This window comes from Megalopta genalis, chromosome 1, assembly GCF_051020955.1.
Source record: "Megalopta genalis isolate 19385.01 chromosome 1, iyMegGena1_principal, whole genome shotgun sequence".
NCBI lineage: Eukaryota > Metazoa > Arthropoda > Insecta > Hymenoptera > Halictidae > Megalopta > Megalopta genalis.
In genome coordinates this window covers 5,630,024-5,655,782 of record NC_135013.1, presented here as the reverse complement: position 1 = coordinate 5,655,782, position 25,759 = coordinate 5,630,024, and the positions used below count along the sequence as shown (strand labels likewise).

At 40.1% G+C, this 25,759-nt stretch overlaps 1 protein-coding gene across 4 annotated transcripts in view; it reads left to right on the top strand.

Moving 5' to 3' along the window:
• LOC117223653 (uncharacterized) overlaps positions 1-25,759 on the top strand; it is a 697,320-nt gene that overhangs the window by 642,171 nt on the left and 29,390 nt on the right. The gene's annotated exons all lie outside the window — the stretch shown is intronic.

Here is a 25,759-nt window from a genome sequence, read left to right as displayed (position 1 = left end):
GTGTTTATTCGGCATATTATTTATCGCGCGGCCTATTAGGAAGACGCGCGGCCCCGCGATTAATCGCGGCTTGGAAAAACAGTGGACTCGATCCGTTCGCGGGATCGTTCACCTGCTGGCCGACACGCGTCGGGTATTCCGTTCGGGCCGGCAAGCGGCCGGGCCCGACTATTTTCTAAACAAACGCCGCTGTTTTTACCCTTACTTTTCATTGCCGCGTAAATCATACGGGGTCGCGGGCCGAGCGCGCACCGGCCGGCCCGACCAGTCAATTTTCTCCGGGCTCGTTCACGCCGCTCGTAACTCTCCGGAGGGCTCTTCAAAGACGGCGCACGTGCGCCGGGATCATTTCCTGCCGTTGCTTTTTCGTTTTAGATCCGCGACGTCGCGCCGCTCGATTATCGGTCGGGGGCTTTCTCCGCTCGTCCCAGAAACCGAGGCTCGCCGCGGCAACCGAGAACGGCCGTCGCCGCCGTTGCCGCGGTATTTTCCCGCTGTCGCGGTTTTCTCCCGCTGTCGCGGTTTTTTCCCGCTGTCGCGGCTTTTCACCGCTGTCGCGTCGAAATTCGCGAAAACGGGACGCGCTGTCCGCCGGCTTCCTCCTCGCCGCCCCGCTCGCCGGTCGATCGTCGTCGGAAACCGTACAAAGTCGTTGCGCGAATTTATTTAGACAAAAGTGCTGCCCGCCGGTTTATTTCTAGCCTGCGGAACAGGCACACAGACGTTCTCTCGGGTACGAGAGAACTCGGGCAACGGACATGTGTCCAACAATGATGAATCGGGCCGCTGGTTAAGGTATAGAACGTCGTCGTTCCGCGACGAGCGTTACGTGAACGGACGTGTCTATTTTGAAGAGCAGAAACGAGCGCGAGACACGAGCGCGCATCGGTGACACCGATAAATAACGCGCGCGCGGGGGGATGCTGAAAAACCGGCGCGTTCTCTAATGAGCCCCGCTTGAAAATTGTTTATGATGATCCACCTGCGTCGTCGTAGATCCTACTTTCGACGGACGGAAGAACGGATTTATTCCGCGACGCGCGCGTAATTCGCGTATCCGGGAATCGGTTGCAACTAGCAGATGTTGCCGCACAATTTGCGACCGATTTTCGAGCGGACGACGGATTAGGGGCGACTCTGATTTTTACTCCTTGGGCCGAGGTGTATGATTTTTATTTTGGAACTTGGTGCAAGAACTTCTTTATTGATGCGGACGTGTGTTTACGATGTGTCCATTTTATGTTATAATTCGTTATAATCCGCCATAAACTGTTATAATTCGTTATAATTCGTTATAATCCGTTATAATCCGCTATAATCCGCCATAATCTCTTATAATCCGTCACTATCCGCCATAATTCGTTATAATTCGTTATAATCTGGCAAAATTCGTTATAATTCGTTATAGTCCGCCATAATCCGTTATAATTCGTTATAATTCGTTATAATTCGTTATAGTCCGCCATAATTCGTTTTAATCCGCCATAATTCGTTATAATTCGTTATAATTCGTTATAGTTAGCCATAATCCGTTATAATCCGCCATAATTCGTTATAATTCTTTATAATCTGGCATAACTCGTTATAATTCGTTATAATCCGCCATAATCCGTTTTAATCCACCATAATTCATTATAATTCGTTATAATCCGCTATAAGCCGCCATAATCTCTTATAATCCGTCACTATCCGCTATAATTCGTTATAATTCGTTATAATTCGTTATAGTCCGCCATAATCCGTTATAATTTGTTATAATTCGTTATAATTCGTTATAATCTGGCATAATTCGTTATAATTCGTTATAATCCGCCATAATCCGTTATAATTCGTTATAGTCTGTTATAATCAATTATAGTATGTTATAATGCATTTTAATCCGTTGTAATCCACTATAATTCATTATAATCTGCCACAATCCGTTATAATCCGACACTATCCGACATTATCCGTTTTAATCCGCCATAATCGATTATAATCCATTATAATTCATTGTAATTCATTATAATCCGCCATAATCCATTATAATCCGTCACTATCCGCATTAATCCGTTATAATCTGCCATAATTCATTGTAATCCGCCTTAATCCATCAGAATCCCTCAGAGGTCGACACTTTTCAATTTTTCGAAATGATCTCGTCGTCCTGTTGCAATCTAATCTTTCCCCACTTTAAAGTAGACACTTCCAGCTTTCATTTAAGCCAAGGTTCATAGAAATAGTTCCGCGGGAACGTATCTTAAAATCCATCCGAACTTTTCCTTTAAAATCTTTCAAGCTCCATCGTGTCAGAGGTCGGCTTCTTTCAATTTTTCGAAATGATCTCATCATTTCGTTGCAATCTAATCTACCCTGTCTTAAAGTAGACACTTCCAGCTTTCATTTAAGCTACGTTGCATAGAAATAGCCCCGCGAGAACGTATCTCAAAGTCCATCTGATCTATCGCTTTGAATTCATGTAACTCAAATTTTCTTGCAAGAAAACGCGAACGAATTTATTACCAAATTGCGGATCTTTATGCGAAATAAAAATTGTCTATCTACATTGCAAGACGTAGCAGTCGAGCACGAATTTTTATCTATGCTTTAATCATTTTAATAACATTCTCAATTTCTTTGAATATTTTCACTGCTTTTTAAAATATTTCTGCCTCATTTCTGCCATAAATTCATAAAGTCTCCCTAATCGACGCTCAGATTTGCTCGCAAAAATGTACAATTTGGAAAAAGGAGACACGACCATTCGAGCCTCGCGGCTCGCTTTTATGGTTGTTAACAATCGGTAACTGTAAAAACGATCCGCGAGCATATTTTTTATGCGCGATCGGAGCGTCTAATTGGGGAGAAATTACCGAACTTTTTTTCGGGTTACGCGAACGTCGGGATTCGGAAACGCGAGGCGATTAAGAAGCGGGAGAGCGGCGAGCCTAATTCTGCGCGGCGGAACAAGGTCTATTTTGCGACGAATGTCGAGCAGCACGCGCGAACAGAAGCGGCCGGAGCCCCGAGTAGGAAGCGCGAGAAGCGTGAAACGACGGAAAGCGGTAGATAGAAGGAAACTATGACGAGGGAAGGGACAAGACCTCTGCCGTAATCTCCGGGCCTAGAGGCTTTATTTATACCCAAAGCTGCCGTATTATTGGATCACCCCCGCGATTCTGGCCGACTTAAGTGTGTCTTCTGTCGTTCACGTGCATCTCTTTTCTGTTCCCCGTCGCTGCCGCTTCCGTCACGCTGTCCAGGAAACGCGTGGCCCCGTTCGCGCTGGAAGTTCTTCATTAAGCTTTTCCCCTCGACTGATTCATCCTTCGAAAATAATCGAACGTCTTCGACGTTTCTCCACCGGCAACGGAAGCATTGGAATTTAAGTAATTCTTTTTCTCGCGGAGAATTTCGAATTTTCTGCGATGATACGCGGGTTTATGTCAACGTCGTCGAGAAATAAATCGAAAATATCGAATACAGCTGTTTCATTCGGAACTTCGTTTTCGTGTAAATCGAGACAAATCTTAGTTAATTTTACGTAAATTTTATTAACGGAAATATTGATAGAAATGATGTCCATGGTGTTTCCTATGTAATTGTGCTCTTCTAATTAAATATCTACGTAGGTTTCTTAACCAATTAGAGAGAGAGAGCTGTTTTTGACGAGCATATTAGTCAAAATGTCATTTCTTTATGACAGTTATAGTCGTCAAAAACTGTACTGATTAAAAAGGATATACACTTTGATATTTTTTATTGAATTATATATTTTATGAAAGAGTTGCATTTGAACAAAATATGGATGAACTATATATTATATATTATATATTATATATAGTATAATTACAACAATTTATGCACTGTTCGAAGAGATAGTCTCAGCTAACTAATTAAAACATTGTTTTGCTATTTTAGTTCTTCAAATTCGATTCAATTTTTACGTACATTTCCTTAAGGATTGTTTCGCAGTTCTTCAAACGCTGCGATAAATCTTTCTTCGAACCGTTCGATATTCGATATTTTGTCGGTATTATGCAATAAACTTTTAACCCGAGTCCACGAATAAAGATCCAACAATGACGGATCTGGAAATTATAGCAAAATTTAATAGAAAAACTGATAAACTGATAATAATAATATCATTATTACTATCGAAATAATCGTCCGATTTATAAATTTACATCTAATTTAAGAACTTTTATTTTTATATCGTATAAAATAAAAGTATTATTATTATTAAAAGTATTATTATACACGTATAACTGTACACCGACGACGAATTTACGAATACGGCAATGATTTTCAAGCACAAAGAAGCAGATTCTTCGAACCGATTTTTCCACATAAATAAAGTTTCCGCACTCAAAAATATTTATCCTATATTTTTTTATTTATTCTTCGACGTCGAATCAGCCCCAATCCGGTCGCACGGCAGCATGCGCATTCGTCCACATTTCTAGTACGCGATTTCCTTCCTATCGACAATTTAAACGAACGAAGAAAGAACGAGCCGCCTCCAAGTACAGTAATGTCTCCCTTACTGACGCTCAGATTGTCCACTAGGATGGATAATTTGAGAAGAGCTGATACGATTATTCGAGCCTTGCGGCTCGTTTTTATACTTGTGCACAATTTATAACTATAAAAATAAACCGCAAGGCTCGAATAACGATATCTCCCCTTCCCAAATTGTCCATTTTTGTGCGCGATCTTAGCGCGAATTAGGGAGAAATCGCTGTACAGTAATGTCTCCCTTACTGACGCTCAGATTGTCCACTGAAATGGACAATTTCGGAAGAAGAGATACGATTGTTCGGGCCTTGCGGCTCGATTCTATAATTGTGGACAATTTATAACTATAAAAATAAACCTAATAATCGTATAATAATAATAATAATATAATAGTATTATAATAATCGTATAATAATCGTATTATAATAATATAATATAATATAATATATTATAATATATTATATAATATAATCGTATAATAATATAATATAATAATAATAATTGTATAATCTAATAATCATACCTCCTCTTCCCAAATTGTCCATTTTTGTGCGCGATCTTAGCGCGAATTAGGGAGAAATCGCTGTACAGTAATGTCTCCCTTACTGACGCTCAGATTGTCCACTGAAATGGACAATTTCGGAAGAAGAGATACGATTATTCGAGCCTTGCGGCTCGTTTCTATAATTGTGGACAATTTATAACTATAAAAATAAATATTTTTTATATAATAATAATAATAATCGTATCTCCTCTTCCCAAATTGTTCATTTTTGTGGTCAATCCGTGCGTCAATTGGAGAGACATTACTGTAAACAGTGCTGCCGGTCCGAGCGCCGGCAGCGAGCTTGCCGAGACAGTTTTTGCAAAATAGCGACGACCCTAAACGCCGCAATAAAAGAAATGATTTATGGAAACCGTTGGCACAAGCAGAAACGGACCACCAAAGTCGGACGCGTTAGCGCGCCCGTTCTACGCGCATTCCGGCGAGACAATGTGCTATTTTTCCGTGCCGGGTGCCGTCAAATAAATCTCCTCGGGCCGCCGGCCGAGCAAATGAAACGAGACGGGATCGGTTCGGGGAGAAAAGTGCGCGACCCGTCCCCCGCACGGAAATTATAGACCGGTAAATCTTCCGGCGTGACCTTTTCCGTGACGTTCTTTCGCGACAGGTTCAACATTCCGCTCGGTATATAATTATAATTATATAATTTAAATATAATTTTATATAATTTAAAAATAATTTTCGACATTTCCTAATAAACTGTTTTTTCTAACATCTCGAAACAACGTAAGCGATTTGGCACGATTTGTAGAAAGTTATTCCGTCTTAGATGCTCTCGCGAGACAGTTTCCCGTGCGTTGACTCGCAAAAACGATTGTAACCGAAGGAAGTGCACCGCGACGCGGCCAATTTTTTAAGCGCAGCTAGACGAAACTATAAACTAAGGCTCCGGTAAGTTTGAAAGCAGGCCCTCGCAAGCCGCAAAAGTTTCGACCATAACTTCACGGTAAACGCATTCCATTCGCTCTTATAATTCGAATCTACAATTTATCGATTCACCGAAGCAACAGTTAACGATTCGTGAGATGTTGGCGGTACAAAATGTTGTACTTATCGCCAGGAACAATATCCATTTTACACCGTTGAAAAGAAACATTTCCACAAAAAGATACACGCTTTAAACTATCCGCTTCGTACCGTCGGTCACGCTCGCGAGTAACGACTGCCCAACAAACTCGAAATTCGAAGCGCAATCGTCGTTCGACTATGAAAGTACGGGTCATTTCGTTCTTCCCACCGCGCGGTCGCATCGTTAACCGTTTGCGTACCAGATGGTTCTGAAAAAACAGGATCGAAAAGCGCAATAGCGCTCCTTCGATTATGCGTCGAAAAAAGCCGAAGAGCGCAATAGCGCTCCTTCGATTATGCGTCGAAAAAAGCCGTAAAACATAAAATAAAACGTTATGAATGAAAATATATGTACTATTAATTTAGAATAGGTAACAACAAAATGCAAATTGGATTACTGACAACGATGCGACGCGCGACGCATACATGCGTCTGAAAGACTGAGCGCGTTTCGACAAATTTCGGGTGGGCCGTATAGTCGTTTGTTTCGGCCATATGCCCTGGCTTTTCTCGACACAAAATCTGAAGAGCGCAAACGGTTAAACCAACCAATCCGTAAGTCAAAATACTCCTCGACGACAACTTCGATTTTTAGGATTTCGGCCACGATTTCGGGCTTTTATACCACTGTGCGACGGGGGCGACCCGTAAAACTGTCGACCCGTGGCCGGGTCGCCGGGTGCTCGGCGTTTTTCGGCGGTTCCCGCAGAAAAAACGAGCGTCGCCGCGGCCGCCGATTTGTGAGATTAATCGTCGGGGAGGGAGGGGGCGCGGCGGCGGTCGAAAATTGGGGTCGAAACGAGAGCGGACGGGGCGTGAACGCGGCGACGACCGCCGCGGGCCCGCGATATTTATGGGATCGGCCGAGAAATCCGGCCGCTTCCGGAACTCCTTAACACTTTAACGCCGCGCTTAGAATTCCACGGCGGGCTTTGATTTATTCGGCCGGCCCCGTGGCCGCCGTAAAACGGCCGCAGCGCGTGCGACGGCGGCGGGACGCGGGACGCGCGACGAGCGACGAGCCGAGCGGAAGATCGTAAAACCGGTGACAACTCGGTTGCGGTCCAGGCCCCCTTGCCCCCTCACTGCCTCTCCACCGGCTCCCGAATCATTTCGAGCGTAATGACGTTTCCGCCATGCTGGCGAAATACGGCGGTCCCGTTCCCGTTTGGACCCGAATCCGCGCGGCTAAATCGAGATTCGCCGCGTCGATCTCGGAAACCGACTCGTTCAAGTCGCTCGTCGAACGTCGATCATCGAACCAAGTCGCAAACGGTCTCACACCAGTTCTCCGTCCTTCGACGATCCGACGGAGTCACGCCAAATTTTATGCCCGACGATTCTCGTTTCTGCAACGGAGGATATTATTATTATTATCGAAATGATCGTCTGATTTATAAATTTGCATTGGATCAAGGCGCTTTTATTTTTATTGCATAAAATAAAAATTAAATTAATGCTTATTATACTCGTGTACTATACTTAACAAATTATGCCTTACGCCTTGAAATGAACGATAGAGCAGGTATAAGTTGAATATATTTATATTAATATTTTTTGTTTTATGTTATATTTTATTTTTATTTTATATCATAATTAAGGGTGTACGTAACCTATACGTGACCTTAAGGGTGTACAATAACCTTGAAATGAATGATAGAGCAGGTATAAATTGAATATTTATATTAATATTTTTTGTTATATTTATTTTTATTTTTATTTTATATTATTATTACAAGCATACTTATCCTTAATTGAATTTATGAAACATCATTATTTTATGCAAATAGAGCATACGTTGTCTGCCACGTAATTTTTATCAAGGAACCACAATGTAATTTTCATTGTTTTTAATGTATAATGGTAAAATATTGAATAATATGATGAAATAAAATCATATTCTTATCAATATGTATTATAATAAATATTACAACAAAATATAATACAATATATGATATAATATAATATAATATAATATAATATAATATAATATAATATATTATATTATATCATATATTGTATTATATTTTGTTATAATATTTATTATAATACATGTTGATAAGAATATGATTTTATTTCATCATACTATTCAATATTTTATAATATATAATATATAATATAATATATTATATTATATATTGTATTATATTTATTGCAACAAAATTTATTGTATAAAATTATAAAATAAAAAATAATTGCTGCACGATGCACTTTCTATCGCACACTGTTCTCTACTAATTTCCGTCGTGCAAAAATTGTTCAACTAAATCGAAACAAGACAAACGTCGAAAGCTAAAAAAAATTCAGTAGCGCCGGTCACGAGTGACCGTCACTGCCCCATTGAAAAGGCAATGTTCCCTTTCGATCAAAATGCTTCGGTCACCGATGACCACCGTGGCAATAAACGCGTTCATTAAACCGGCCAAACACCCTTTTCGCCCACAGAATGTAAATGTACACCGTCGGCTGATTTAAGCCGACAATACAAAGCGCAAACAGTTTCGATTGTATAACCATTGTATCAATTTAGCAAGAAAGTGCACGGAAGGAAATCTTGACAGAACATTGGCGACGTTCCAGCGGGATTTTTCGGCAGGATGTGGCAAATTTTCCGAGCACTTTCCGCGAGCCCTGCGCACGCTAGCTGTCCGCCGTATCTGTTCTCACGCGGTGCTCGCGTGTCGCGACGCCGTTACCGACGTCAAAAGTCTGCCAAAACGTATGCATAATTTCGAGACAAAAGCCGCGTGTTTATTGGAGCGAATCTGCACATTTACATAAGCCCCGCGAACCGATCTAATTTACAAACAATAAGAAAACTATTAGCAGCCTGGCGACCGGGTGCCAGAATAGTGCGAATTTTGGCTCCGTTCTTCGAGATTAATCCTTCAACGACGAACCTTGCCGCGCGAATTCGGTGCGAATTTCGGCGACTTTGTGCGAGCTGAATTTTCCACGGAAAAATTCAACGCGTCGACGGCCACGTCGGTGACCGACGGAATTCTTTTATCGAACTTGGAAACTAATTTTTATTGCGATCTATTCGGTTCGTCAAATTGCGAAAGAAATTGTTGTAATAAGTCTTGTCCACTCTACTGTTACATTGTTAAACAAGTTATTTAACAATTAATTTTACGTGTATTTTGGAGACATTGGCGTGACAATAAACGTGTTAAATAGATGAAAATTATACAAATATAACTGTCTACGTGCCTTCAGTATTTCATGTGCGACGTTCAATCGTCAAATTGGCTGCTATTATTAATTAATTAATTAATTTACTTATTTATTTATTTGCTTATTTACTTATTTGTTTGTTTACTTGTTTATTTATTTATTGAATATATACGGACAAGTTGCCCATTAATTATAAAATTAGTTACTATTACTATTATTAAAAAGTTAGTTACTATTATTTAGTTAATTACTAAATAAAGAAAATAAAAACAATTACAGTCTTGGAACTCGGTTAAAACGTATACAGGCAACTTGCCCATTAATTATTATTACAAAAAGAAATTAAAATAAAAACAATTATGGTCACAACGTGTGCCAGCAACAAAATCGACGAATCTCTTTAACGAAAAGATAATTCGCCCGTGCGCCCTGAATTTAGGTTCGCCGGTGTCGGTGGAGAACGTATAAAAGAAAGAACGATTTCGGACGAACGTTCGAACAATGGGTGGTCAAGTATGATCGATGGCGTGTTCGAGGTAACACGAAAAAGAGCCGGCCCCGCTGACAGACGAAGTTTAGCCGGCACAACACAGTCGCGTAATCGCGCGCGGCCGGCGAGCAGAAAGAAAGCCTAGTGACAGCTCGAATTAATTCCCCCTTCGGCGGACGGTTCGACTCCGATCGACAGCTGTGTCAGCCGGCGGCTCTCGCGCGTAATTACTCTTAACCACTCTAATTTACGTCCGGTAATGACGCGCTTAATGATTGTAATCATCGGTCCCCCACCGTCGGCTTTGCGGTACGCGAGGACGTATTTGGCCGAGGCGGCGCGCCGCAGCGGTTTCCGCGCGTCCGCCGCGGCTTTCACGGACCGGCGAGCACGGCTTTTTCAATTTCAAAAAGCGCCGCGGAAATTATCCAATCGCGGCCGTCGATGATTAACGTCGCCTGCCTCCCCCCTCCCAGGGGGGGAGGGAACGGTAAACGAATAGTGCAATCGGAATGTCAATCATCCGGCCGGCATCTAGGGACATTCGTTTGGAAACCGTCGGAGGCGCGCGGCCTTCGAAAATCATTCGCGGGAATTGGCTCGCGCAGGTGCGACCCGGCGAGCGGAACCTTCGATTCGCGGAGGGGTTTCCGTTCAGACGCGTCGCGCCGATTAGCGACGTCTCGGAGCCGATGATTGTTGTTTCGCGACGCTGCCCGCCAGCAGCCACTGTTCGCCGCCTGGCCGGCTAATTAGCCGCGCGGTGAAATGAAAGAGGCAAGCTGGAACGGGAATTGCCTCGTTCGAAACCTCATTTCCCAGCGAATCGAACCTATTCGCGCGAGAAGCGTCGTTCGCGCGATCGTTCTCCAGCTGATCGCGCGCGCGCGAGGTGTCGTCCTTTTCTGCTACCGGAGATTATCGGAAATTGTTGCTCAGTTGAACCTTGATTATCTGAGCTAAGACGTGAATATTTGGATAATGAAGCGATTAGTTAATTGAAGTGACAGGTTTCGTCTTTATCGATTTGTAGGAGTCGTTCTTATTTGCTCTCTCTCTCTCTCTCTCTCTCTCTCGCTCTCTCTCACACGCTCTCTCTCACGCGCGCTCTCTCTCTCGCGCTCTCTCTCACTCTCTCTTTCTCTCTCTCTCTCTCTCTCTCTCTCTCGCTCTCTCTCTCGCGCTCTCTCTCACTCACTCTTTCTCTCTCTCTCTCTCTCTCTCTCTCTCTCTCTCTCTCTCTCTCAATTACAGGTAAAAAGTATTTAAATAACATATGATTTCGATATACTATACATTGCATACTATATATTGCATTGTACACTACTATATTTTATATATTTTTTTACATATTTTATATATACTATAATTTTGTTCTGCAAAACCCGTTATCGTCATCCCTTGTCGGTTCACTTTCTGCTCAAAGCAAGAAAAATATACGTGCTTTTATCTTCTGCTTCTACACAATTCGCTATTATTTTTATTAATTTATTTTTCGTATTTATTTCCTATTTTATATATTTATTTGATTTATATTTATTCATTCGCTATTATTATTATTATTAAACCATTCAGTGTGGCTGCCACACATTCGTGACGCAACTAAAAACAGTGAAAGCTGTTCACTGAAGGAGTGTTGCTATTTCCTTGATTACTATCGTAGGATTCCTGTCCATTAATTTACCCGATAGTAGACATTATCTCCTAGCTAATAGAAGCATTTGATATTTATCGAAAGTAGAAACGCCCATTATTGGGCAGACAGTAAATGAATCATCTGTTCACGGCATCGCAGCACTACGAAAGGATTTGTTTCGTACGACACAGCCTCTTCGAGAGTAAACTTCGTTCGTATCGATACATTTCCGACGAAGCAAGGATTGATAATTTCTTGTTAACTTCGCAAGAATCAACGTTGGATGAAACAATCGTGTCGTTGCCCTTTGGAAATGCGTTCTAACAAGTGCGCTTGCGGTCGATATGCGTCGCAATCCATAAATGTCCAAAAATGTCTCACAATCTAGAATTTAGAGGTTCCCGAGCTCATTTGAAGTAACTTTTTCCTTAGCGAAAATTCAATCCGCGGCTTCGTTTACGAGTTATTAACGAAAAACAATGGCCAATGAGAAGCGAGCTTGGCTGGCGCGAGCCAACGAGCGCGCGAAGCGTAGTCCCGCCCATTAGCTCGGCCGTCTCGCGCCAACTGATCTCTCATTGGTCACCGTTTTTCGCTAATAACTCGTAAACGAAGCCGCGGATCGCATTTCCGCAAAGGAAAAAGTTGCTTCAAATGGCCTCATGAATCCCCGGAATGAATGCGAGGCATTTTTGGGACACCCTGTATATTTGTTACCGTTTAGGGACCACGGTAGGGTTGGTTTTAATGAAACCACGATAGAATCTAAGCCCGATATCCGAGTTTATTCAACACGTCCGGCGGAACCGACCACCGTCGGCGGACCGCGACCGCGCGGCAACGTAATCGGCACGAGGGATTCACCCGCGAGGAATGCACCGCGCGAATTTGCATTCTATGCATTGCGTAAATGCTTATGGAGTGTAGCCAGCCCCCGTCCGTGGACCCCCTCGAACTGTGCAATTAACACAAGCCGAGCGAGCGAGCGAGCGAGCGACGACGTCTGCCGGCACCAACGGCATCCTTCTAAACGATATTCCGACGACGAGCTTCGTTGTTTCTCGTATTGTTTATTTACGGATCAGCAAAATTATAAATAGACGGCGAGATTTAGGCATTTACGAGGTAACTGAGCTGAGGAAACACGAAACAATGAGAAGATATTGTTGTTATTACTTTTCAACTTGCTAAATCGCTTTACAGAGGAAATATATTTTTGCTCGACTTCTGTTCGTTTTAATCGAGGTTGGACGTATTTCAAATTACAAATTAATTCATTGCGAAGAAAATTTAACATTCGGTCCCTCATTTTTGTTTTTTATGAGCTCGGATATCCTGTGGAATATCTATGGATAATCTATTCTTTCGATAGAAATCGGAAAAAGCGACGATATTTTCTCTTACGCAAATATAATAATATTGCGATATAAAAAAATATGAAAGAATTTAGCATAAACATTTCTTAACATTGAAGATTTAACCTTGAAATGTTCCAACAAAATTACGATTTATCCAGTACCATTTCCATTTACGACACGTTGTACATAATTTTCCGTAGATTTTGACAGGTCGATTACAAATCCGAGTAAAAAATCGATTTCAGCAAATAACCAACGAAATCGTGATTCCGCGAACCCGTTAATTATTGTCCACGGGCCATTTAGAACTATGTACAAAATTGTACAGTATCTAGGAGCACAAAATGGTTGGATATCCGCCTAAGAAACGCGCAAGCAATGCCCGCCGACTATAATTCATCGTGGCAATTGGAATGCAACGGGGACTGTCGGAAGCCGAACGCGAACGGCGCGGCCTGCGAAAAAATGCCGCAGATTTATGAAGTGAGAAGGATGAACTTTCGACACCGAGAGGCTGCACGGTGCGGCGCTGCGCGCGGCGAGAGATTTTTCCTCGAGGAGGACAAAAAGACAATGGCCTCTGGACGCGGCCGGCCATTCTCTGCGCCGGCGGACACCGATGAAATCTCCCAGAAATGCGAAACATGGCTGGCATCCGCGTGCCACCCTGACACGCGGCCACGGGCCGCCGAGGCCCGGCCCGAGTACCGAGCTGTCTGGCCACCGGGTACATGGGACAAGTATGCACGCGTTGCCAGCGAGCGTCGCGTCGCATCGTAATCGCGTTGAGTCGCGTCGCATCGCGTCCAATCGAATTGTGTCGAGTCGCGACGGATCGCGTCGAGTCGCGTTGCTTCGCGTCGCATAGAATCGCGTCGAGCCGAATCGCATCGCGTCGCATCGAATTGCGTCGAGTCGCATCGCGTTGCATCAAATCACATCGAATCGCATCGCGTCGCATCGAATCACATCGCGTCGCATCGAATTGCGTCAAGTTGCATCGTGCTGCATCAAATCGCGTCGAATTGCGTCAAGTTGCATCGTGTTGCGTCAAATCACATAAAATCGCATCGCGTCAAGTTGCATCGTGTTGCATTAAATCACGTCGAATCGCATCGCGTCTAATTAAATTTCGTCGAGTTCCATCGAATTGCACCGAGTCGAATCGCGTCGCATCGAATCGCATCGCATCGCGTCGCATCGAATCGCATCGCATCGCATCGCGTCGCATCGAATTGCGTCAAGTTGCATCGTGTTGCATCAAATCACATAAAATCGCATCGCGTCAAGTTGCATCGTGTTGCATTAAATCACGTCGAATCGCATCGCGTCTAATTAAATTTCGTCGAGTTCCATCGAATTGCACCGAGTCGAATCGCGTCGCATCGAATCGCATCGCATCGCGTCGCATCGGAATGCGTCGCATCTCTACGCGTTGCATCGAATCGCATTGAATCGCATCTCTATGCGTTGCATCGAATCGCATTGAATCGCATCGAATCGCATCGCATCACGTTGCATCGAATCGCATCGCATTGCATCCAATCGCATCGCATTGCATCCAATCGCATCGCATCGCATCGAATCACGTCGCATCAAATTGAATCGCATCGAATCGCATTGCATCGCGTCGCGTCGCATCGAATCGCATCACGTTGCATCGGATCGCGTCAAGTCGCATCGCGTTGCATCGAAACGCATCGCATTGCATCCAATCGCATCGCATCGCATCGCATCGAATCGCGTCGCATCGAATCACGTCGCATCAAATTGAATCGCATCGAATCGCATCACGTTGCATCGCATCGCATCGCATCACGTTGCATCGCATCACGTTGCATCGCATCGCGTTGCATCGAATCGAATTGCATCGCGTCACCTCAAATCGCATCGAATCGTGTAAAATCGCGTCCCGTCGCCCAATCCAGGATATCGCTCGCTGCGCATCCACCTCCGCCTCGTCCATCCGCTCGTTAACGTCCGTCTTCCCCGAGGCATCGCGTTCCATACCCTTTGCTTTCTGACTCTCGATGACCTCCCGCGATATTTCATCGATTCCTCGGCCGCAGAACGGAGGCGTGGTCCGTCGACCCGACGTCGGTCGTCCTGCTTTATGCCCGGCCCGAGTCTGCTACGGCCGACTTCTCATTTGCGGAGCTTCGCGTCATAAGCTAATTGGGAGCTCGTGTTCTTCTGCCAATTTCACTGCTAGCCGCTTCTTCCAATCCGCAAGCCGGAATTTAGCTAGCAGCCCCCTTTAACGAAAATCTTTAGCTATTCTCGCAGACCTCGCGAACCCGAGTGTACTTTCATCGCTGCGATTACATTTTGCCTCTTTTTAACCCTTTGTCGTAACTTGACGAGTGTGGCTCGCGATTAAGATTCGTCAAGTTAAGATGATCTGTTAAATATAAATGTTATTCCGTTCTTTCAGGTCGGAATAAAATTTCGTTCTCTCGCGTCGTCGACATTTATAATCATTCGAGCAAATATTGGTAGAAACGATTACAATCAAAGATGCGAGCGTCTAATCATCGTAACCGTGAAGATAATGGTACGGCAAGGGGTTAATAAATTTTGAAATGTAATTTTAGAAATTATTATTTACGATGTGCTACAATTTTTGGAAACATCTTCGCGGGAAACGATCGAACAAATTACATTATTGGAACAAGATTTCCAATTAAAAGTTTACGAAATCGAGACGAACGCTATCGAAATCGATACCGAACGAAGGACATTTCCGTCGACGCGACGAAGTTGAATTTCCGAAAGTGCACTTATTAGCATCGCAAAGTGCCGAGCGGAGATTTCGGGAGCGGTGCCGCCGGAGTGTCTATAAATAAGATCGGTCGGATCGGCGCAGGATCGGCGTGTCGGTGAAAAAAAAGGGATGCATGGAAAATGAGGAACTGGGACGTGGCCGAAAGGTATCATGGTTCACAGAAGACAAATGGTAACGACCAAAACGGCTACTAGCCGCAAGTGCCAAAATACACAGCGCCAAATACTGAGCCAACGTTTCTTGTATCGTTATATGGGCACAGTTGTTTCTAATTCGGCATCGCGTTTCATCCTGACTCCTCCGTGAGGTGCGCGATGAGAAACCCAGGTCTCCGCATATTTCTGTTGCGCGCGCCTCCTAATTAAGCGACGTGTCAGCCCTCACCTGAAAATACAATTGCGGAAGGTATGCTCGTTACGAAATCGGTCGCATTAAAACGCTCGCCGCAAAATACCGCGAGCGGTACTCGTGCTTGCACAACCGTCGCGACTCCGCGATGTTTTCTTGCATCGGTGCATCGAACGCCTTCGCTCTTTTAACCCGCCGCGCTCGAATATCGACCACGTGGCGCCACAAAAATCGTCGCATCACTTGCAAAAATAATTTTTACGTGATCGTATTTGCTTACGTTTCGAAAACTATTCAAAGCGTAACAATCGTATGAGTCGCAACACGCAATTTCGTATGCACAAAATGCACTATATTGTATAAAAATGAAGATACTGTAAAATGGCTTCGGGTACAAAGGGTTAAAAAATAGCATTTTGTTTAGAGACGCGCCATTTTTCTAGCAAGCGGATTAAACGGAGATCGAATCAAGGCTTTCGAAGCTTCGAAAACTAAATTATTTGTCGCGGAAAGTTCCCAGCAACTTTCCAAATCATCGATCTTCCTCGTCGCGCTCGAATATCGACCACGAGGCGCCACAAAAATCGTCGCATCACTTGCAAAAATAATTTTTACGTGATCGTATTTGCTTACGTTTCGAAAACTATTCAAAGTGTAACGATCGTACGAGTCGCAAGACGCAATTTCATGTGCACAAAATGCACTATATTGTATAAAAATGAAGATACTGTAAAATGGCTTCGGGTGCAAAGGGTTAAAAAACAGCACTTTGTTTAGAAACGCGCCATTTTTCTAGCGAGCGGATTAAACGGAGATCGAATCAAGGCTTTCGAAGCTTCGAAAACTAAATTATTTGTCGCGAAAAGTTCCCAGCAACTTTCCAAATCATCGATCTTCCTCGTCGCGAAGATTCTTTTCCGGGCAATAATTTTTCGCCTTTTCTCTTCGAGGACCGCACATGGTTCGCGGTAGATATCGGAGCAAAGGTCGCGGCGCGACGGTTTCACGAGGATCGGAGAATTCCAGCCGGAGAGATCGGTCGGTCGAGTTTTTGGCCGTGGCTTCAATTGGTAACAAAGAGCCGGTGGAATGCGCGCGTGCGCGCGCTCCGCGAATTTCTCGGCCACCAGGAGAAATATGCAATCGCGCGCATAGTTACGCGCGTTCCGCGCGTGATTGTCCGGATCGATAGCGAGGATACGATCAGGAATGCTCGTTAGGCGATAGGGCTCGCGCCACGATTCCTCTCTACGAGGCTTCCTTCTTTTTTTCCCGCGGGTTTGTTTATTTGCGCCGTAATCGCCGTTATCCCGCGGCCAGAAATTTCCGCGCCGGCGACAGCGTTGATTGGTTCGTCACTGCGTCGAGCGAACGCAGAACATCCTGCGAGTACGGTCGATTCTTACCGATTTTCCGTCAGCTTGCGAACGATAAATGGACAATTTGGGAAGAGAAGATACGATCATTTGGGCCTCGTGGCTCGTTTTTATAGCTGGTGATCGTCAATTGTAAAAACGAGGTGCAAGGCTCGAATAATCGTATCTCCTCTTTTCAAATTGTGAATTTTTGTTTATAAAACAAAAAAAATAAATAAATAAATTAGAGGAAGTTTACTTTGTACCGCTGAACTGTCTGGTCTGTGACGTTGTTGACTATTGTTGAGATATTTCTTTTATTTTTCCTCTTTCTGTTTAATTATTTATAGTTCCCTTAATTAATTATATAATTATTTATAGTTCACTTAATTAATTATATAATTATTTGTAGTTCGTTTAATTAATTATATAATTATTTGTAGTTCGTTTAATTAATTATATAATTGTTTCTAGTTCGTTTAATTAACTACATAATTGTTTCTAGTTCGTTTAATTAATTATATAATTGTTTCTAGTTTGTTTAATGAATTATATTATTGTTTCTAGTTCGTTTATTTAATTATATAATTAAGACCCATCGTTTAATTAATTATATAATTAACATAGTTCGTTCAATCAAGTCTATAATTAATGTAATTCATATTATTAATTATAGTTCGTTCTGCAATCATGTCCATTTCTATTCTTACAGCCCACTCACCAATCCTTACATCCACTAAATCCTATCAAATCATCAATAGCTGGAATTATCAATAATTATTTTTACCCTTTCTCTTTCTTTTTTTCATTTAAGCAATTTTAACCTCAATAAAAAGTTTATCCTGCAAATCCAAATAATTACAAAAAATATGAAATCACTACAGTCTGTATATACTCTGACGTTTGAACATAATGATACTTATTGGTAAATTTAACATTGTAATTCAACATTGTATTCTCAACCCATGTTCTTTTATCTCAGCAAACAATAAACATTAATTTTTTTTACGTGTCTCCGCGTAAATTGAACAAACTCTTATCGTTATACTTTCTGAACGAGTTAAAACACGGATACAATAACCACGCGTTCCCCTATTTTAATACTTGACCAATCAATCCGACGCATCCTTGCCGAATTTTTCGATTCTTTCGCAGAGATCGAACCGAATAGCTGTTCATTTTTTTGCGAAAACTCGAGAACGATCCGCAGAAGGAGTATCGAAACTTCGACTTTATTCGAGAGAGAGAGAGAGAGAGAGAGAGAGAGAGAGAGAGAGAGAGAGAGAGAGAGTCAGAGAGAGGGAGAGAGAGTCAGAGAAAGAGAGAGAAAGAGAGAGAAAGAGTCAAAGAGAGAGAGAGAGTCAGAGAGAGAGAGAGAGAGAGAGAGTCAGAGAGAGAGTGTCAGAGAGAGAGAGAGAGAGAGAGAGAGAGTCAGAGAGAGAGTGTCAGAGAGAGAGAGAGAGAGAGAGAGAGAGAGAGAGTCAGGGAAAGAGAGTGTCAGAGAGAGAGAGAGAGAGAGAGAGAGTCAGAGAGAGAGTCAGAGGAAGAGAGAGTCAGAGAAAGAAAGAGAGAGAGAGTCAGAGAAAGAAAGAGAGAGAGAGTCAGAGAGAGAGAGAGAGTCAGAGAAAGAAAGAGAGAGAGAGTCAGAGAGAGAGATAGAATCAGAGAGAGAGAGAAAGTCAAAGAGAGAGAAAGAGAATCAGAAAGAGAGAGAGAGAGAGTGAGAGAGAGAGAGAGGACCGTAAACGGTCGATTATCCCAGCAAGTACATCGAAGTCACATTCGCTCTCGATCGGCCAAAGAAAAAACTGGCCGCGAGGGGTCCCCGGCAACGGGCCCCGATGGCCGACGGTGGCCGACGGTAGCCGACGATGGCCGACGGTGTCCGGCGGCGGCCGGCAGCGGCCAATAAACCGAAAGGGGTGGACATTTTTCTCCGGGAGCACACGGCTGCTTTGAATTCAGATTGCGCGGCCGTGCGGCCATGCGGCCCGCGGGTTTTGTTCCTCTTACGCCGGCCAATTTATGCAATCTGGCCCGCGCGTCCTCCGCGTATTTATAACCGGAGGCCCTTTGTGTGTTAATTTGTAGCCGGGCCAGCGAGATCCGCCGGACGGCCGCTGCTCCTCGGCCTCTCTGTGCTCCTCGTCGACCTTTGATCTGCGGCTGCGGCCGATCCCTCGGCATCCACCCCAACGAGCCGAGCATCACGATCCACTGTTTCCACCCTTAATTAGGAATCCGACCGCTCGCGGCCGCAACGAAATTTCACGCGCGGCGAACCGCGCGATTTGATCGCGGTTTCGATCCTCGCGGAAATTGCGGCTCTCGCGGCTCTGGACGATTTTGATGCCTGTCTCGGAACGTGTTGTCGTTTGATGATCAAAATTTCCAAAGCTTCCGTTTGGTTCACTTTTGGTTTCGGAAGCGTAAATAATTATTGTTAAGAAAATTAAACGCGCTGTGATTTGGATGGCTGCGAATTATAGTTTATTTTAACTATTTAAATAGTTTATTATAACCGGACTGCGGATTTGATGCATTTGTGGGAAAATATGGGCGGGTGAAACCGAAAACAGTGAGATTATTATTAAAAAAAGAAAGACAATTATGCTTGGCTCATTCGTCTCGCGATCGATGCAAACAAAATTTTTATTTTGCAAAAAGATCCGCAATATGATTATAACAACAGTCTGTATAAAAGAGTCTGCGGATCTTCAGGCAAAATAAAAATTTCCCGAGGCGATTGTAGAAAGCAGAAATCAAGTAAAAATAAATTGTTTCTTCCGGGAATGTAAATATTGAAATATTGAAATTGGAAATGTTGTAATAACGTTATGAAATTGATCTTATGTCTGAACAATTTTGTATGTCAACTGCGCGTTTTTGTCATAAATGCGTAAAATGCGCAGCTCAGTTATTATTAAAAATTACTTTATCAAAAATTCCTCTGGCTGTGCTGATTGACATAGTCTACAGTCTGAACCATGATGACTCTTCGAGGTTAAGTTCATGGTCCCACTTGTTCCTCTCCAAGAAACTAACACTAGAAAACAAAAGAATACTTGTAACTTATTATAATATAAAATATAATACAATATGTAATTAATACATAATAAAAACTATGATATATAATTAATATATAACAGAAACTATAATATGTAATTAATATATAATAGAAACTATAATATATAGTTAATATATATTAGAAACTATAATATATAATTAATATATAATAGAAACTATAATATATAGTTAATATATAATAGAAATTATAATATATAATTAATATATAATAGAAACTATAATATATAATTAATATATAATAAAAACTATAATATATAATGAGTATATAATAAAAACTATAATATATAGTTAATATATAATAGAAACTATAATATATAATTAATATATAATAGAAACTATAATATATAATTAATATATAATAAAAACTATAATATATAACTAATATATAATAGAAACTATAATATATAATTAATATATAATAGAAACTATAACATATAATTAATATATAATAGAAACAATAATATATAACTAATATATAATAGAAACTATAATATATAATTAATATATAATAGAAACTATAACATATAATTAATATATAATAGAAACAATAATATATAACTAATATATTATAGAAACTGTAATATATAATTAATATATAATAATATAATAAAAACTATAATATAAATTTATTATAACTTATATATATAATATTATAATTTATTGCTCAACGATCTCTCCTCTCTTCGCGCCGCGATTCGCTCCGCAACGAAAATCGCGAGCTTTCCGGAGACAGCAACGGGGCCAGGACAAAGGTTTTTAGCCTAAACGTGGCCGGAGAAAATGGCCGGCGTGGCCCCGCCGCTTGCGTCACCGGGAACCGTGAGAGGTACAAGGAGAAAGCAGCGCTTTCTGCCGGAATAAATAATGCGCCGCTAATTACTCCGATTGTCACCGGCTTGTTCCGTGGCCGCAACACTATCTGCGTCCGCGGACAGTTAAACCGATTCCGGATAGCTGGGCCTTAAAATCCTGTTCCGCAGAGAGGACTTTCAGCGGCGCCCGTGGCTCCCCCCTCCCCCTCCCCCACGCAGCGGGGGATCCCGGTCCCGAGTAAACTTCTCGGATACCTGTCCGCCGCGAGTGAAATACAGGTAGCAGGGATGGTGGGGGTGTAGCAGGAGGGCGCTTCCTCTCCGACAATACGGTACGCAAATCCCGTTACACCTGGCCGCGCCCCTCGCGCCGCGCCGCGCCGCGCCCCGCCGAGATTCACGTGTCCCTCGGGGAAGCTAATAAAATGAAACCGTCCGGTAATTTATGCAGCCACGCCGAGTAGGCCGACGTTCTTTAATTATCCGGCTGAAAATTGGCACCGTCGCGCGCGAGCACGAGGGAAACGACGGCGGGCCGCTGTGGGGCCCGATCGAACGCCGAACGCGGTAAAACGTCATTTTGTAAGAGTACGCTTGCAGCGGGGGAAATTTTTACCGAGAGTTAATTGGCCGTATAGGCTATAATTTAGTATGTATTTTTTTTGCCATTTGTCTGTTTCGAAGAGGGTCACGGGGAACAGGACTACTTTGAAGCAGCCAATCTCGAAGAGTAATTAAAATCGTCGATTATTAGGGCTTTGTTTTTTATCGCTATTAAATGACAAATGATGGAAATTAGTTCGATCTAGTGTGTACTTGAATCGTGTCGGATCACGCTTTTATGTCTTCGGTACTTTCTTAGTTGTACCTGATTGGATATGTGAAATTTTTATCTTATTCTTTAATTATAAATGCAGTGATATGCGCTGTTAATTTTCGTCGTATTTTAAAGAGTGAAATTTTAGCTTTCTGTTGAAAAAGAACTGACTTCTGCGCGCAAATTAAAAAAGAATGTTTTGAAGTCTAGAAATTTTTTATTTGTATTTTTAAAATCTACAAATTTTATATTTGCATTTTCAAAGTCTAGAAATTTTATATCTGTATTTTCAAAGTCTAGAAATTTTATATTTGTATTTTCAAAGTCTAGAAATTTTATATTCGTATTTTCAAAGTCTAGAAATTTTTTATATTTGCATTTCCAAAGTCTAGAAATTTTATATTTGTATTTTCAAAGTCTAGAAATTTTATATCTGTATTTTCAAAGTCTAGAAATTTTATATTTGTATTTTCAAAGTCTACAAATTTTATATTTGTATTTCCATAGTCTAGAAATTTTATATTTGTATTTTCAAAGTCTAGAAATTTTATATTTGTATTTTCAAAGTCTAGAAATTTTATATTTGTATTTTCAAAGTCTAGGAATTTTATATTTGTATTTTCGAAGTCTAGAAATTTTATATTTGCATTTTCAAAGTCTAGAAATTTTATATATGTATTTTCAAAGTCTAGAAATTTTATACTTGTATTTTCAAAGTCTAGGAATTTTATATATGTATTTTCAAAGTCTAGAAATTTTATATCTGTATTTTCAAAGTCTAGAAATTTTATATTTGTATTTTCAAAGTCTAGAAATTTTATATTCGTATTTTCAAAGTCTAGAAATTTTATATTTGCATTTCCAAAGTCTAGAAATTTTATATTTGTATTTTCAAAGTCTAGAAATTTTATATTTGCATTTCCAAAGTCTAGAAATTTTATATTTGTATTTTCAAAGTCTAGAAATTTTATATTTGTATTTTCAAAGTCTAGAAATTTTATATTTGTATTTTCAAAGTCTAGAAATTTTATATTTGTATTTTCAAAGTCTAGAAATTTTATATCTGTATTTTCAAAGTCTAGAAATTTTATATTTGTATTTTCAAAGTCTACAAATTTTATATTTGTATTTCCATAGTCTAGAAATTTTATATTTGTATTTTCAAAGTCTAGAAATTTTATATTTGTATTTTCAAAGTCTAGAAATTTTATATTTGTATTTTCAAAGTCTAGGAATTTTATATTTGTATTTTCGAAGTCTAGAAATTTTATATTTGCATTTTCAAAGTCTAGAAATTTTATATATGTATTTTCAAAGTCTAGAAATTTTATACTTGTATTTTCAAAGTCTAGGAATTTTATATATGTATTTTCAAAGTCTAGAAATTTTATATCTGTATTTTCAAAGTCTAGAAATTTTATATTTGTATTTTCAAAGTCTAGAAATTTTATATTCGTATTTTCAAAGTCTAGAAATTTTATATTTGCATTTCCAAAGTCTAGAAATTTTATATTTGTATTTTCAAAGTCTAGAAATTTTATATTTGTATTTTCAAAGTCTAGAAATTTTATATTTGTATTTTCAAAGTCTAGAAATTTTATATTTGTATTTTCAAAGTCTAGAAATTTTATATCTGTATTTTCAAAGTCTAGAAATTTTATATTTGTATTTTCAAAGTCTACAAATTTTATATTTGTATTTCCATAGTCTAGAAATTTTATATTTGTATTTTCAAAGTCTAGAAATTTTATATTTGTATTTTCAAAGTCTAGAAATTTTATATTTGTATTTTCAAAGTCTAGGAATTTTATATTTGTATTTTCGAAGTCTAGAAATTTTATATTTGCATTTTCAAAGTCTAGAAATTTTACATATGTATTTTCAAAGTCTAGAAATTTTATACTTGTATTTTCAAAGTCTAGGAATTTTATATATGTATTTTCAAAGTCTAGAAATTTTATATCTGTATTTTCAAAGTCTAGAAATTTTATATTTGTATTTTCAAAGTCTAGAAATTTTATATTCGTATTTTCAAAGTCTAGAAATTTTATATTTGCATTTCCAAAGTCTAGAAATTTTATATTTGTATTTTCAAAGTCTAGAAATTTTATATTTGCATTTCCAAAGTCTAGAAATTTTATATTTGTATTTTCAAAGTCTAGAAATTTTATATTTGTATTTTCAAAGTCTAGAAATTTTATATTTGTATTTTCAAAGTCTAGAAATTTTATATTTGTATTTTCAAAGTCTAGAAATTTTATATTTGTATTTTTAATTTCATCTTAAATTTTATATTTGTAGACATATAGTTTAGTTAGCGAATTACAAATGTTTGAGAATAGAAAGAAAATAAAAAAAGGATAGGGAGAATATTATAATTCTCCTTAATATTATAATATTGTAATATTAAACTTAATATTATAATATTGTAATATTAAACTTAATATTATAATATTATAATATTAAGGAGAATTATAATATTCTCTCTATCCTTTTTTTATAATATTATAATATTAAGTTTAATATCACAATATTATAATATTAAATTTAATATTATAATATTAAGCGAATATTATAATTTTCCTTCAAGAAAATAAAATGAAACAACAGCACCCCTAAAAATAGCATAATTGCACAAGTGGCGTAGCACCAGGAGAGACTAAAAAACAAACGAAATACGCATTTGAACCGCATGAAATAAAGGAACAAGTTAGGCGCAGATGATTTTGGGGGCATAAAATGTTTCTGACCGCGTTCGTCGCGCGCGTCTGGCCCACGGTGCGGCGGTCGCGCGAGCTCGCGCGCGCTCGTTCGGTGGTCCAATTAACGAGGGAAAGAAGGGATATTCGGCGTGCCTTCTTCTTTTTCGTGCCCCTCCCACGTTCGCGCTTCACCGGCTCTTTTTTCTGGTCTCCATATTGCTCGGCCCCGCCGGCTCGCGCCATATGGAACAGCTTATTCCGCACGCGGAAAGAAAATATCGGGCTGCCAGCGAAAGTCGGGGCCGTCGAGAACCACCGGATAGACTTTGATCGTCTCCGGTGGCCATTTTTATAGAACACCGCCGCGCCCCGTCGCGAGTGAGATCTCGCGGCTGGCTCTCGAATCCGGAGCGAATTCTACGAAGAAGCGCTTCCTCGAAGCGGGGTGTAATAATGACGGAAATTTTCTTGTCTGACTTCGATCCGTCGACTTTGTCGCGACTTTGTTAACACTAGTGCCCTAAACGCGACTAATTTATATTGTTTTATAACAAGGACAAGATTGGATTTATTTGAACTTCCTACAATTTTTATTATAATGGTATTTATTGTATTATATTATAATATAATATAAATAAATAGTATATAATATTATATAATAAATATTAATATATATATATATATATATATATTTAAGTAGGTTTATAATAATCCTACAATTTTTATTATAATGATATTTGTTATATTATATTATAATATAATAAATAGTATATAATATTATATAATATTATATAGTAAATATAATAAGTATTATATATAAGTATATTATAGTATAATTATATTATACAATAGTTACTATATATAAGTATATTATATAATAAGTATTATTAATATTTATTTATTATTAATATTATTGTTATGTATGCTCGAACGAAGAAGTTCGCATAAAAATTTCTGGCGAAAACATTTCCACGGTATCTGAGGTCGTAAAAGAAAAAAATCAGAAATCTGAATCGATTCGACTCGTTTGGTAGTTTTAGTGTTAAAAGCTTCGCAACAAAT